Source organism: Mytilus edulis, chromosome 2 (assembly GCF_963676685.1).
Source record: "Mytilus edulis chromosome 2, xbMytEdul2.2, whole genome shotgun sequence".
NCBI lineage: Eukaryota > Metazoa > Mollusca > Bivalvia > Mytilida > Mytilidae > Mytilus > Mytilus edulis.
Window position 1 is genome coordinate 68,161,806 of NC_092345.1, and position 14,740 is coordinate 68,176,545.

The 14,740-nt window shown below is 32.0% G+C and overlaps 1 long non-coding RNA gene across 1 annotated transcript; it reads left to right on the plus strand.

The window, feature by feature from the left end:
• The first annotated feature begins 8,308 nt into the window (after positions 1-8,308).
• Positions 8,309-14,075, plus strand: LOC139512755 (uncharacterized). The gene is made up of 3 exons (XR_011662333.1): positions 8,309-8,555; positions 12,398-12,485; positions 13,360-14,075. It is a non-coding gene; the product is annotated as an uncharacterized lncRNA (long non-coding RNA).
• The last annotated feature ends 665 nt before the right edge of the window (positions 14,076-14,740 follow it).

Consider the following 14,740-nt stretch of genomic DNA (forward strand, 5'->3'; position numbering starts at 1 on the left):
GCCGCCGTTAAATTAACCTTGGGTAATAACAGTGCATGTAAGGCTCGTCTCGGAGGGGTGTCTTTTTTTCTGTCTTCTTGTTATGCCCCACCTACGATTGTAGAGGGGCATTATGTTTTCTGGTCTGTGCCTCCGTTCGTTCGTCCGTTCGTTCGTCCTGTTTCAGGTTAAAGTTTTTGGTCGAGGCAGTTTTTGATGAAGTTGAAGTCCAATCAACCTGAAACTTAGTATATATGTTCCTTATGGTATGATCTTTCTAATTTTAATGTCAAATTATAGTTCTTACCCCAATTTCACGGTCCACTGAACATAGAAAATGATAGTGCGAGTGGGGCATCCGTGTACTGGGGACACATTCTTGTTTTAGTTATATTTTTAATAACTTACACTTTTTTCCATTATTCTCTTTCTTTCACTATTCTTTATTCCTTTTTTTTTCTCTGTCCTTTGTTCTCTATTCTGTTAATTCACATCCATACCCTCTTATGTGTATGTGGACTTACTGTAGTTTATTTTTTAGTTCTGGCAGAGATATTAGATACAATATATATGTCTCTGGTTCTGGTATTATGCGATAAGTCAATTTCTTTTTCATGCAGTGTCATGAAATATAATGGTTTTATGCATATCAGCCAAGATTGTGCGCAACATTTTAATAAACAATTCAACACTATATACACGTTATGTGAATTTTATTAAAATCGATGAAGAACATGAATTTGGCAGCTAGTGCCCCTTAAACAGGTAAAGTTCAATTAACAAATTCTGATCTACTGGCATTCAACACCAAATTACTTACTTGCTGTATATTGATAAATGTGATTGATAAATGTGATTGTATATTGTCAATACCTCAACATCGAGAATACGTCATGTGAGGTGTTGGTCGCTACGTTTGATACGGGGTCAAAGGTTGCGGCTTCGAGACAGAGAAAAACATCCAGGTAAAAAGTGTAGAATTTTTTTTTTGAAAATTTGAGTTGTAAATTTTCCTAAAAAGTACTTATTTCCGTTCATCTATTATGGGTATAAACTAAACTGAACAAGAAAAGTATTAGTAAACAGACAGAAAGTCCGACGTTGAATTAATTATTTTACAATTAATTGTTTAATATATGAGAGAATGTTTTAGGCGAATTTTCTTTAATTACAGATAAATGTATTTTAGGTTCAGGAAATGATTTATTCTTCGGGTACGTCTAAACAACCGCTCAGGACCTCCTGAGTGCACTCAGGACATACAAAGTGCACTCAGGACCCATTACCGTAATCATATCTGCACACATGATGGATGTTTATATTCGTTATACGCTTCTTATTTTAGAGTTAAATTTTGGTAGAAGTTGAAATCGCAGGGGCGGATCCAGCCATTTTAAAAAGGGGGGGGTCCTAACCCAGGGCAAAAAAAGGGGGGGTTCAACTACATGTCCCCATTCAAATGCATTGATCGGCCAAAAAAGGGGGGTTCCAACCCCCCTCCCCCCTCTGGATCCGCGCCTGAATCGAACTTAGATAGATCTTTGTTAATTCTTATAAAATAATGTGTCACTGATTACACAACTACTGAGCCATGAATTATCCAATCAACAAAATTGATTGGATTATCTTTATTGTTTTTTAGGAATTGTATTGTTTAGTTCAGTTTTACCTTTAACATGAATTTGCATATAGAAAAAATAAAACATATATCTCATTCGATGTGCTTTTTCAGTTTATTTTTCATGATGACGGGTAAATTAATTTGTTGTGTTTTGCAGTTCACGAATAAAGAAAATTATTTTATAGTTGCGTTTTTTTTTTCTGTAACAAGTTCGATTTTTGTTTTTCAGTGTGATTCTTTTCTCTATCTCTCTCTCTAAATCAAGTTTTTAAACAAACACAATGTTGACTGAATATCAAATTTTATTACATTTGTATATCTTTATTCTCAACAAACCATTATACAAGAGAAGACAATTATGGACAATATTCAGTTTAACCTTAACGGAAATCTGTGCACGAAGACTTAGTCGTGGTTTGAACGGATTTCGTGTCAATAAACTGTCTTCGAAATAGTCTTTCTTTGTTAATGTTTGGTCATTTTGGTCTTTTGTGGATAGTTGTCTCATTAGCAATCATACCACATCTTCTTTTTTAAAATTTCTCGCTACTACAATCTAACTTACATATTTTTTAGAAATAATTATACCCAAAATATCATAATTTTCAAAAAACGGAGACGATAACGGAGACAAGTTCATTTTCAGAATTTATTTTCGCATTGAAATTCGTTTCAGGCTTGTGAAACTGGACAAAACGACTTTAATTAGAGAAAAAAAAACTTAATAAAAACGGATTTCTTAAAATATTCGTATAACTCAAAAATAAAATTCCTGGACAAGTTCGATAAAAATGAGAAATAACATCTAACTACATGTATATGAGTTTGATTGTTTGAAAAGTACGGCTTTTACCGTTTAGAACGGATTCCATATACAAAACTTTAATTAATATAAATTCTTTTAAAGTATGAACATTTATAATTATTTCCCTTTTCACTCGTGCAAAGAATTAATTACTGGTCCAGGACATGATAATAAAATTAAGAATAAAACTTAAAAATTTATGGAACGAAATTTTAATAAAAGACGAAAATCTTAAAACATCGTGATATTCATTCTAGACGTCACAATATTACTTCCCGCATGGTCACACTGTACTAACAACACAATGTATAAAACAACAATAAAGATAATCCAATTAATTTTGTTGATTGGATAATTCATGGCTCAGTAGTTGTGTAATCAGTGACACGTGCCCTTATTATTTTCTAAGAATTACAAATTCTACCAAATTTAACTCTAAAATAAGAAGCGTATAAAGAATATATGCATCCATCCTGTGTGCGATGACTATAAAGGGTCCTGAGTGCACTTCGTATGTCATGAGTGCAATCAGGAGGTCCTTCAAGCGGTGTTTAGACGTACCGTTATTCTTCTGGAAGCTTCAATTTTTTTCTTATCAATAACTTTACACAAGGAGACATTTTTTTTGACAGCATGAACCCCAGTTAATGAGCAAACACAAATTAAGAACGAAAATCGTTTACAATTAAATTTTATAGAAGGAAAAAGGGGGGGGGGGGGGGTAATAAACAAATTTTATTTACGCTCACATACTTTTAAACAGATTTGCATATGTAAGCTCTCTATAGTTAATGTTAAATTATTTCAGGAGTTTTGAAAAAAAGAATATTATATACAGTTTAATTTCGACTAAAATAGTAACTCGAATAATTCAAGCCCTTTCCGTGTCCGATTTTCTCCCACGAGGGCTTGAACTCTTTATGATCATTGGCCGCGTCGCCTGCTCTCTGTGAGAGAGAGCCAATCAGCGGCGATCAGGATATGAGTCTGCGCAACTCTCTTGAAATTGTCTTACCAAACACGTGTGTTCAATTAACACAAATCCGATAATAATTAATTAACATCAATTAACATCAGTTTACATCATTTATCATCAATTAACATCCAGAACTCCTCCTTCTTTAGCTGCCAATTTAAATCAAAGTTCCCATATTGCAAAGCGGTGTTAATTTTCCGGTTGACGGTCTTGACCGAGGAAGACGTTCAGGCGTTAATGTAGCCTTCGTAGATCAGCGGAATATAACGACTGAATTATTCGGGTTACTAAAATAGTGATTCTTTTTATAGATTTGGTACCTCAGTTTCGACTCAACATTTCATTTTGAATTGTTAGATGGCAAACTCTTTAGGCGAATATTGTATCTGTTCTTTATTTAATTATGGTGATATTGGCGATAATATTCATTATAACAAGGCCTTGTACAAATCCTTGATTATAGAATGTTTGGTAATATAAAAAGACGAAAGTAGACAAACCCTAATTATGCAGGGTTTTACAAGTTGATCTCCAAGCGGCCCACATTTAACATATAATAAGATCTATATTTTTCAACGTTTTCAAAATGAAATAACTTAAATTGAAAATTTCCCAACTGTGAAAAATTGTTATTTCTAAACGTCTTTAATTATTATTTCGGGAAAAAAAATATTTAGCATATCAAGGACGTATAACTAACATCTAATATTCATATATTTTCATAATTTTTTCCGAGGAAACCTTTTTTTTTGCAAAGTTTACTTCTATATGTTTTTTAACCATCACCAGCGACTTATTCTCTGCCATCACCAATTAGTCCTAATTATTAAAGATCAATTGCCCAAATTCAAATGATGATTGGTATATCGTATTGAATATGACCATCGGTCATCCGTGACGTATCCCAAATAACGACGCATGCCGATAGATAGATCATAGTTTATTAATTAGCGTCTCGCAATTTTAATTTCATCAAGGGGACTTAATTAAACCAGTTACTATACAAATCTTGAAAAAACGATGTACATGTACTTTTTAATATTTTTAAAACAAATTACGAAAACGTTTAGTGTAAAAATCACCGAATATAAATGTTTCTTTCTTGCAGGTTTTGGCATTTGTAAATAACATTAACGTTTTGGAATTCTAATGCAAAAGACAGTCGATTCAAACTGAAATAACTTCTTTAAAGATGGTTTGATTTTTTCAGAGACACATGTATTATATATGTCTCAATACATGTATTATATGTCTCTGATTTTATCAAAACAAAAATTACAAAATTATAAAATATGTTAGTTATCGAATGTATACCCTGAACTCTTACTATTATATATACATGTCCTGTGTGCAACCAGGAGATCCTGAACGGTTTTTAAACGTACCATTATTTTATATGCATATATTCAAAGCTGTTCTTAATTATATGCATACTAGGTATCAGTGGCGGATCCAGGGGGAGGGTTTCGGGGGTTGAAACCACCCCTTTTTTTGAACGATCAATGTATTTGAATGGGGACATATGGTTGGAACCACCCCCTCCCCCTTTTGTCCTGGGTTGAGACCCCCTTCTTTTCAAATGGCTGGCTCCGCCGCAGAGGTATATTTATATATATATGTGTGTACCAGCCCCCCTCCTAAATCTTGGGAAACAAATGGTAGATTATATAGGGAATCACGGAAGCATGACTGGACGTGACCCCTCTAAGGCAGTCAATGAGTCCCCACTTATGAAAATTTCTGGATCAACCATTGCTTAGTTCTAGTTATCTTAGGTCCTAGCGTGAAATAATGCCAATAGGTCTTTTAAAACACATCTTTATTCATACATGTATATACATGTTAGCGGCAATAAGTGAAATTAGGCATTAAGCTTAAATCCTAGGCAATAAGCTAACGCCTAGGCAGTAAGTCTATTGCCTAAATGATGGTAGGCATTAGTCTTAAATCCTAGGATTTAAGCTTAAATCCTGAAAAATATGTGCAGGCATTAAACTTAATGCCTAAAACATAAATGCGAGTAAATAAAAGACATTTATTCATTTAAATAACAATATATTTGTAAAATAATAACATTATGAGAACTGGGGCCTGTTTATTGAAACTGTCCTAAGATCGATCCTATTAGATATTCCTAGGACAGAAATTATGATAAAATTAGGACCGACTTACGACATGTCTCAGCATGCACATTGAAGCTATCTGAGGATTATCTTAGCTAGGATGTCCTAACCGCGTATTGACGTAAAAAATAGCAAATGATAAAAATTAATATTGTATCAAATTTAACCAACAACTTTAATTTAAAAACCGACTAATTATTAGAAAATAAATATTAGTTTTAAATTATATAATAATTTGTACATTGTAAACTATATGAAACAAAACATAAGTAAAAAATATAACTAGAGTGGGGTGCTCATTTTCGCCATATCTTTCCATGTTTTCTTCAGTTTAAGTTCAGGTCTTTATATTTTTGAAGTATACTGATATTTCTATATGAAGATAATTTCAAATGCAAAATACTCTTAGCTATAAAACTTGTTTGTTTTGATAAAAATCATTTGAAATGTTGGATTAAAGGGTGTTTGAAATTTGCTGATGTTTTGTCAACGGGGGACACATATTCGCCGTTGTTACACATCTATTTAAAACCAAATAACTTCAGCTTTAAATAATATTTATCAAATAAATTTCATTATAAATGAATAGCGGACATTTGAAAGGTGTAAAAAATGAAATTTAGGGCAATCAGTCAAAGATTACTAAAGAAATACTTCTTTGAAATCGTTTTTTGCATTCAGAAAATTGGCTGAAAATCGTTGTCCGTTTTTCGGTCCTTTGCGGTAAGTGCCGAAATTTAGTCTCATTTTCAAAAATAATCATATCTGTTATAAAAATATAATTTACTGGCATATTTCTTCAATTTAAACCATCCTTTGAAGTTTTTACACCTCAAAATCATAAAACGGCGAAATTGTGTCCCTGGCGAATATGTGCACCCACTCTACGTTTTATATTAGAATTGAGCAAACTAACTGCAAATAGTTAAAATTTTACATATAATCCGTAAAATCATGCTTTGAGGGAGCTGAAATGGAAGTGTCACAACACTCTACAAGAGACTGGAAATAAAATCACTAATAAGATATGTTATCTATATTAAAATAATAATCTAAAATATGAAAACTTGATAAAAATTTGTGTTCAAATAATTTTGTTATCACAAGTTGTGAAACTGTTAATAAAGAAAACTTACTTATCCTATAAAAAAAAATTTGAAAAATGGTGTGAGCAAAAAAATCACATTTTAATTTTGTCTACTTTTGACCAGTTTAAATCAGCTCGACTATAGTGAAGTGAAATTTTTTTCAAATAAATATTAAAATTATTTTATAGAATCTCCCCCTTGCTTAATTGGATTATAACAATCATTTTTTTAAATCTTTTTAATATTTTGTAATATCACAAAAACATGAAAAAAGTATGTGTAAATTCTGTTTTTTAACTGCTAAAATTACTAGAAAAACTTACTAAATTTGAAGATCTGTCAAATGAATGTATATTTACACATGTTATATTAGAAATAAATTAAGTAACTCCTTTATATCAAGAATAAATCACCAAATATGCATTAATTCCAGATTTCACTTATTGCCTAAAATTATGTTCGGCAATAGGATGAATAATCATCATAAGATTTCAGGTAATAAGCTTAATGCCTGAAAATTTCAGGCAATAACTTAATGCCTAGGCGTTAGCTTATTGCCTAGGATTTAAGCTTAATGCCTAATTTCACTTATTGCCGCTAACATATACGTTTTCTCACGGATTTGTTCATATTGGAATTATGTTTACTCAATGCGCAATTACTGAAGTTTATATTTGCTACTTTTCTTCTTAATTTCATATAATTTTTTTTTTTTTTTTTTCTTCGAAAAATTAGTGGTGTTGAAATAGGGAATGGACACAGATACCTTATCACATTTAACCAAAGAAATGTTGTATAATGTCATCAATCTGTATTACACGTAGACAGGATGTTCTCTAGAAAACTATACGTTATACACACCTGAGAATACACGCACTGTCGTAATGGACAATTACTGTATGTTATAGTTACCTGTAATCAGCTTTGCAACACCATGTCATGACAGTTCTAAAAGATTTTCTTCAAATCAAATTGGAATATTCATTTTTTCTGTAAAATTTAAAACTTTAAAAAGTAGACTTTGACAAAATTATGAAATAGAAAGAATTGAACAATTTAAAATCGTATTTTAACAAAGATTTAGATATAATTTTACAACGATCCTTAAAAAATAACCAAACAAACGTTGAATCAAACGATATGAACCTACGCAGTTTTATATTAAAATACTGACACACACCAGTTTGCCATCTCAGTATGCAAGGCAAGGGTGCTTGGTGAGGTGCTGGAACTTGATGTACATGTATCATTAAGTTAATACAGTTCTGTTAGTATTGACTGCCTTTTTACAGAGACTTTCTATTCTTACTGTTATCAGTTAGTATAGACGGTTCCTGGCTTAGAATGATTCTCTGCTCAGCAAATGGTGCGTAATTAGCATTTGAATCAAATTTCTTGTAGAAGTAAAAAACACAAATTAATGTATTTGACAACTTTATTCAGGAGCACAGTCTATATTATCCGGCGTAAATAACTTCGAGATTTATGTGGAAGTTTACTCTGCTGCTCGATCTATGCTAATCGATGTTCCAGTATATTTCATATTTATATTTATTCGTGAGGCCTCGTCATCGTTTATATTCACTAAAAGCACAGTCGCCTAAATATTTTATATGGCGAAAAAATTGCGAAAATTGGGGGAAATAATATATTTTTAGTAGCATTATTATTTTAGAATCTAAAGAGGTTGCTTACAAATTTAACTCTAAAATGAGAAGTGTATGACGATCTATAACGAATATATACATCCATCATGTGTGCAGATACGACGGCGACTATATAGGGTCTGCCATGAGTGCACTTTGTATGCCCTGCATGTGTGCACCCAGGAGGTCCTCCTGAGCGGTGTTTAGACGTACCGGGAAAATCTTATCTGATTCAGGATCAATTCATCGGTTACACTCCCCTGTCACCAGTGATTCTTTTTTGCTGACATTCTGAAAAAGTATTGTGTAGTCCCTGTGTAAGTGTTGACTCTCAACTTGCACATGTGATTTTTTTTACCCTTCCTGGACTTCTGCAAAAACAGAAAGTCACAGGACATTCCGACAAAAAGTCACAGGACAAAAAGTCAAACACATGTCAAACTCTAGTCCAAATAATTATGACGTCTTGAAAGGCTATTATAATTTTTTTCTTTGACGCCTTACATCGATGTAAGGCGTCAAAGAAAAAAATTATAATAGCCTTTCAAGACGTCATAATTATTTGGACTAGTCAAACTCAGGCATAAAGTAACAAAGTTAATAGGACAAAAAGTCACAAACAATTTGTTGACAATTGATTGAATATAAATGAAAAAAGATTTTGAAATATCTTCTTTTTATTACATATATTCATTTTTAATTTTAGGAAATTGTTCATAATAAAAAAAAGAAGATGTGGTATGATTGCCAATGAGACAACTGTCCACAAGAGACCAAAATGACACAGACATTAACAACTAGAGGTCTTTACGGCCTTCAACCATAAGCCAATATAAAGAATATGGTATGATTGCCAATGAGACAACTGTCCACAAGAGACCAAAATGACACAGACATTAACAACCATAGGTCACCAAACAGCCTTCAACAATGAGCAAAGCCCGAGGTAAAGCCCATACCGCATAGTCAGCTGTAAAAGGCAATCATACTATATCTTTTTTTTATATTTACATGTTAAAAAATGCGTGCAAATGTAATCAAAAGCTGCACACAAACGTAATGATTTTTGTGCGCAAATGTAATGGTAATGTGCGCAAACCTAATGCACTGATTTATTTGTTTTTAATAAATTTTAATTTAAAGTTGCTACATCATGTTCATGTATAAAACTTCAAGAAAAATACAAAAAGAGTGTTTTCTTGTTCAAAGAAAAATAATCTCAAAACTAAATTGTGACTTTTTGTCCTGTGACAGTGTGTGACTTTTTGACTGTGACTTTCTGTCCTGCATTCAGATTGAATAGGGGAGTTTGGTTGACCCCGCCTCCCTCTATCTGAGACTACTATCTCAGTGATGAGCTTTATGTTTCATGTACAAATGTATTGTGCTTGTCATATATATGTATGTCCGATAAAAGCTCTACAGACCTTTAATATGTTGTATTGTTATATGTATAACCGACAATAAATAAATAGCCCCATACAAGTAAGAGTTAGGTTACTTCTTTTTGTTTTGACACCTTGCATGGGTTTTTATAGCCCCGTATTAAAATTATGCCCCCACTTTAAAAAAGGGGGGGGTATACTGTTTTACCCCTGTCTGTCCATCCATCCTTGCGTCAGTCAGTCCGTCCGATGAATATTTTTTCGTCCCATTTTCCTTAGGAACTACAATAGAAGGATTTCTGAAATTTGGTTTCAGGGTTAAATAAGTCAACTATACCGTGTGATGCATTTTCAGATTCATCACTCGACAACTTCCTGTTTTCCCAACACTTGTATGATTTTACACATGATAGCCAAGTTGAAAGTAGAAAACTAACAACCTAATTTATGTACAAAAAAATTGAAAAACAGATATGTTACACATAAACAAACGACAATCACTGAATTATCGGATCCTGACTTGGAACAGGCACAACCATAACAAATTGGCAGGGTATAAGGAACTTTGAAAATATTTAGTTTTTGTGGTTTGGTCAATTTTCCGGATACTGTAAGCAATAAGGCCCCTTTATTTAGTGAATGAAATAATTGTAAGATGCACTTAGCTGTCTGTCATATTTTATATGAACTTGACCTCATTTTCATGCATGGTTCATTGGTCAATGAAACACTGCATTGTTTTGTCAGTTTATCATATGTTTAAAGTTACAGGTAGATTATATTTGGTAGATATTAAACAATTGTAAGGTGTGCATGTCTGAATGGCAGATTCATATATAAACCATGACCGCATTTTATTGTTCTTTGGTCAATGATAAGTTTTCTTGGTTTTGTCATTTTATCAGGCCACATTTAAAAGAATGTCTGTTTCCCCTCCCCGGGTCTACCCTTTGTAAACAGACCAGGAAGGCAGGTATTTTTTAGCTCACCTGACCTGAAAGGTCAAGTGAGCTTTTCTCATCACTTGGCGTTCGTCGTCTGTCGTCCTGCGTCCGTCGTCTGTAAACTTTTACAAAAATCTTCTCCTCTGAAACTACTTGGCCAAATTCTACCAAACTTGGCCACAATCATCCTTGGGGTATCTAGTTTAAAAAATGTGTGGCGTGACCTGTCAAACCAACCAAGATGGCCGCCATGGCTAAAAATAGAACATAGGGGTAAAATGCAGTTTTTGGCTTATAACTCAAAAACCAAAGCATTTAGAGCAAATCTGACATGGGGTAAAATTGTTGATCAGGTCAAGATCTATCTGCCCTGAAATTTTCAGACGAATCGGACAACCTGTTGATGGGTTGCTGCTTGTGAAATGGTTATTTTAAGGAAATTTTGCAGTTTTTGGTTATTATCTTGAATACTATTATAGATAGAGATAAACTGTAGAAGCAATAATGTTCAGCAAAGTAAGACCTACAAATAAGTCAACATGATCAAAATTGTCAGTCGACCCCTTAAGGAGTTATTGCCCTTTATAGTCAATTTTTAACAACTTTTCATAATTTTTTGTAACTTTTTTAAAAATCTCTGAAACTACTTTGCCAAATTTAACCAAACTTGGCCACAATTGTCATTGTGGTTTGTAGTTTAAAAAATGTGTCTGATGACTCAGCCTACCAAACAAAATGGCCGACATGGCTAAAATTAGAACATAGTGGTAAAATGCAGGTTTTGCTTTATATCTTTGAAAGTAAGACATTTAGGGCAAATCTTTCAAGATTTAAATGTCCATCAGAATAAGATATATCCCCTCACAAATTTTCAGTTGAATTGGACAACCTGTTGTTGGGTTGCTGCCCTAAAATTGGTGATTTTAAGGTAATTTTGCAATTTTTGGTTATTATCTTGAATACTATTATAGATAGAGATAAACTGTAGACAGCAATAATGTTCAGCAAAGTAAGATCTACAAATAAGTCAGCATGATCAAAATTGTTAGAGGACCCCTTAAGGAGTTATTACCCTTTATAGTCAATATTGAACAACTTTTCGTCATTTTTGTAACTTGTATAAAAATCATTTCTAAAACTACTTGGCCAAATTTAACCAAACTTGGCCACAATCATAATACTAGGGTATCTATTTAAAAAAAAAGTGTCTAATGACCCCGCCTACCAACGAAGATGGCCGACATCAGTAAACACATTAACAGGTGAGCGACACAGGCTCTTGAGAGCCTCTAGTTTTTTTTAACTGGATGTGATTGTCATAGCATGGTCACATGAATGGTTTGACTTGTCCAGTCCAGGCCACTTATCAGTTGTTTGTGCTCAATTTGAGTGTATTTATTTAGATTATCAATCCTTCTGCTTTCAAGCACTTTCCAAAAATGGAAACAAATTATTTTCAGGAAAAAAATAATTTCGATTTTTTTGTGGAAAATAATTTTTTGACCCGGGCGCTTATTTTTGACCCGTGTGGGGGGAGGGGAAACAAACATATTTTTAATTTTGGCCTTAGATTTTTTAAGCATAGGTCTACTTGTTGTATGGAATGACTACAAGGTATCATATAAAAAAAGATGTCTGCCTGCCAAGGTTAATTTTACTGTGACCTCATATTCATAGAATAATGATAATATTCATGATATTGAACAGCAAGAATAATGAGTAAGTTGATGTTATATACAAATAAGACAAAATTTTCAGTTGCCTACTAATTATGTAATACATGTAGTAGTTATTTTTGTCATTAAATGATGTTTACCCTTTTATGTGTAGGGCAAGAACATGAAAGATAAAGGGGAAACTATAAACAGAAGAAATTATCAACAAAATAAGATTTACAGAGGTCAACAAAGCCTAAATGGTAAGTCCACTGTTATAAAAAATTTTGTCCTTGAATAATAATTAAATATTTATTAAAATAAGATGTGGTATGATGAAAGAGAAAACTATCCATCAGAGTTCAATTTAGTGGATGTAAGCATTGTAATTACTTATTAGAGGCCATTGATGACCTGTAAGTAATGAGAAAACCCATACCCTATACATGTTATAGTAATCTATAAAAGTCAACACTAACCAAATTTGAAACAGAGCATCAATTCAAACGTCAAATATACCAGACTAATTTATAAAAACAAAAAATTACGAAAAATAAAAATGACGGGTATGAACCAACATCAACCACTGAACTATGTACAAGCTCCTGATATTAGACAGGTATAATATGGCTGGGTTGATATAAAAATAAGAAACACTTAGCAGTCTGATTTCCAATGAGACATTTCTCCAATAGAGATCAAATGACATTTAAGGAGGCTCTAGGGTATAACAATTTCAGAAAAATGTTTTAATATTTTTTTTTCATAACTCAATTTATTTATATCTTTATCATATGGTACACCAAATCATTCAAAACAATCAATTCGGTTTGGCCCCAGATGACTTTTAAAATGCATATATCATTGAAAAAGCTCCAAATTATCTCCCTTTGGTGCAAAAAAGCCATTTTTTGGCATTAAAAATGTAATATCTTATTTAACTCATCGGTGGCCTATATTTTTTATTATAATTTTAATTAAGCTGTACTTTAACTAAACTATTATAAAATTTAAGCGATTTCTGTAATTTAGTACTTGAATATTTAAATGAAAGTTTATCATATTAATCATAAACATGATAAAATAGCCATTTTATTGATCTCTTCACTGATAATTTTTGAGTTTGTGTATTTGTAGGTCAGAAATCTGGATTTTCATGGTCATCATTCACAGATCAATACTGAACGGAAAACTTAAAGCTGATATTTTTCTCCATAGTGCGACTTTTTTATTAATTTGAAATGGAACATGTTTTTTCCTACATTTATTTGAAAGAGGAAATTTCAACATGATGACTATAAACAAAAAGGAGTCATATCATCACGATCATTGATGCACAAGAACTTGATCATATAAATACAACAATGTAATTATCAATTGAAAGATGGAACGAATGAACAAGATATTAGAATGTTGTTGTCCAAATAAACTTGCTTTGTCTTCTCATTTGAATCTCTCCATTCAATAAAGATGTACAGAGGAAGATCTTTGAAGAACAGATTGAAAAAATGTTTTGTCTAAGAATTGCAGGAATATTCTAGTGAATGAAATTATTTATTGACTTCACTCTTATATAGTGGACTGAATAATTGTACATAGCAAGCTGTGAATAAAGAAAGCAAAAACTTTAACAAAAAGTGTTTATATTATAAATTTGCAATTATAAGCATACTATTATGTACACCACAAAGTTATATATAATTCAAATTGTTTGCCTATACAAGTATTGCAATGAACCTATAACAAAGAAAATCTTACCTCATGAAAAGAGTGAACTATTCAGTCAGAATATGAAATATTTTTTCAGTTCTATTTTTCATAATAGAATAAACAAGACAAAGATTTCAAAACAATATTTTTTCATTTATTTAGAAATTTCATCATTTTGTTTCAGTGAAAGACTTTATTCTTTGACTGTAAAATATTATTATTATACATTCCAAAATACGAATAATATTTATTGTCATATAAACAAATAAAAAACATGTTTGTGACAAAATTTAAAAAAAATTATATATATGTATATATAAAAAAAACTCGTATACATTTAAAACATTTTACTACCAAACAGCATTCATTGTAATATACACATAACTTTATATTTATATATATATATTTATAATTTTAATCCCATAGGATTTTATTTTGTCCCATGGGATATTAAAAATCCCATGGGATAATTATAGTCCCATGGGATTTTTTTTGTCCCATGGGACAACAAATATCCCATGGGACTACAATAATCCCATGGGACCAAAAAAAATCCCATGGGATTTAACCAAAATCCCATGGGATAATGGTAAATCCCATGGGATTTTGCCCTGTCCCATGGGATATTGAAAATCCCATGTTTTTATAATTCAAATTGCAAAATAAATATGAAAGTAACAGTATAAAACCAATGAAATTATTGAATCCCATGTAATTCCGCACATTTTGGTTATATACATGATATTGTAGCTCTTGTTTGAGGCGGCGGCGGATTTGCAAATGAGTGTTTTGCAAATTAAAAGTGTCC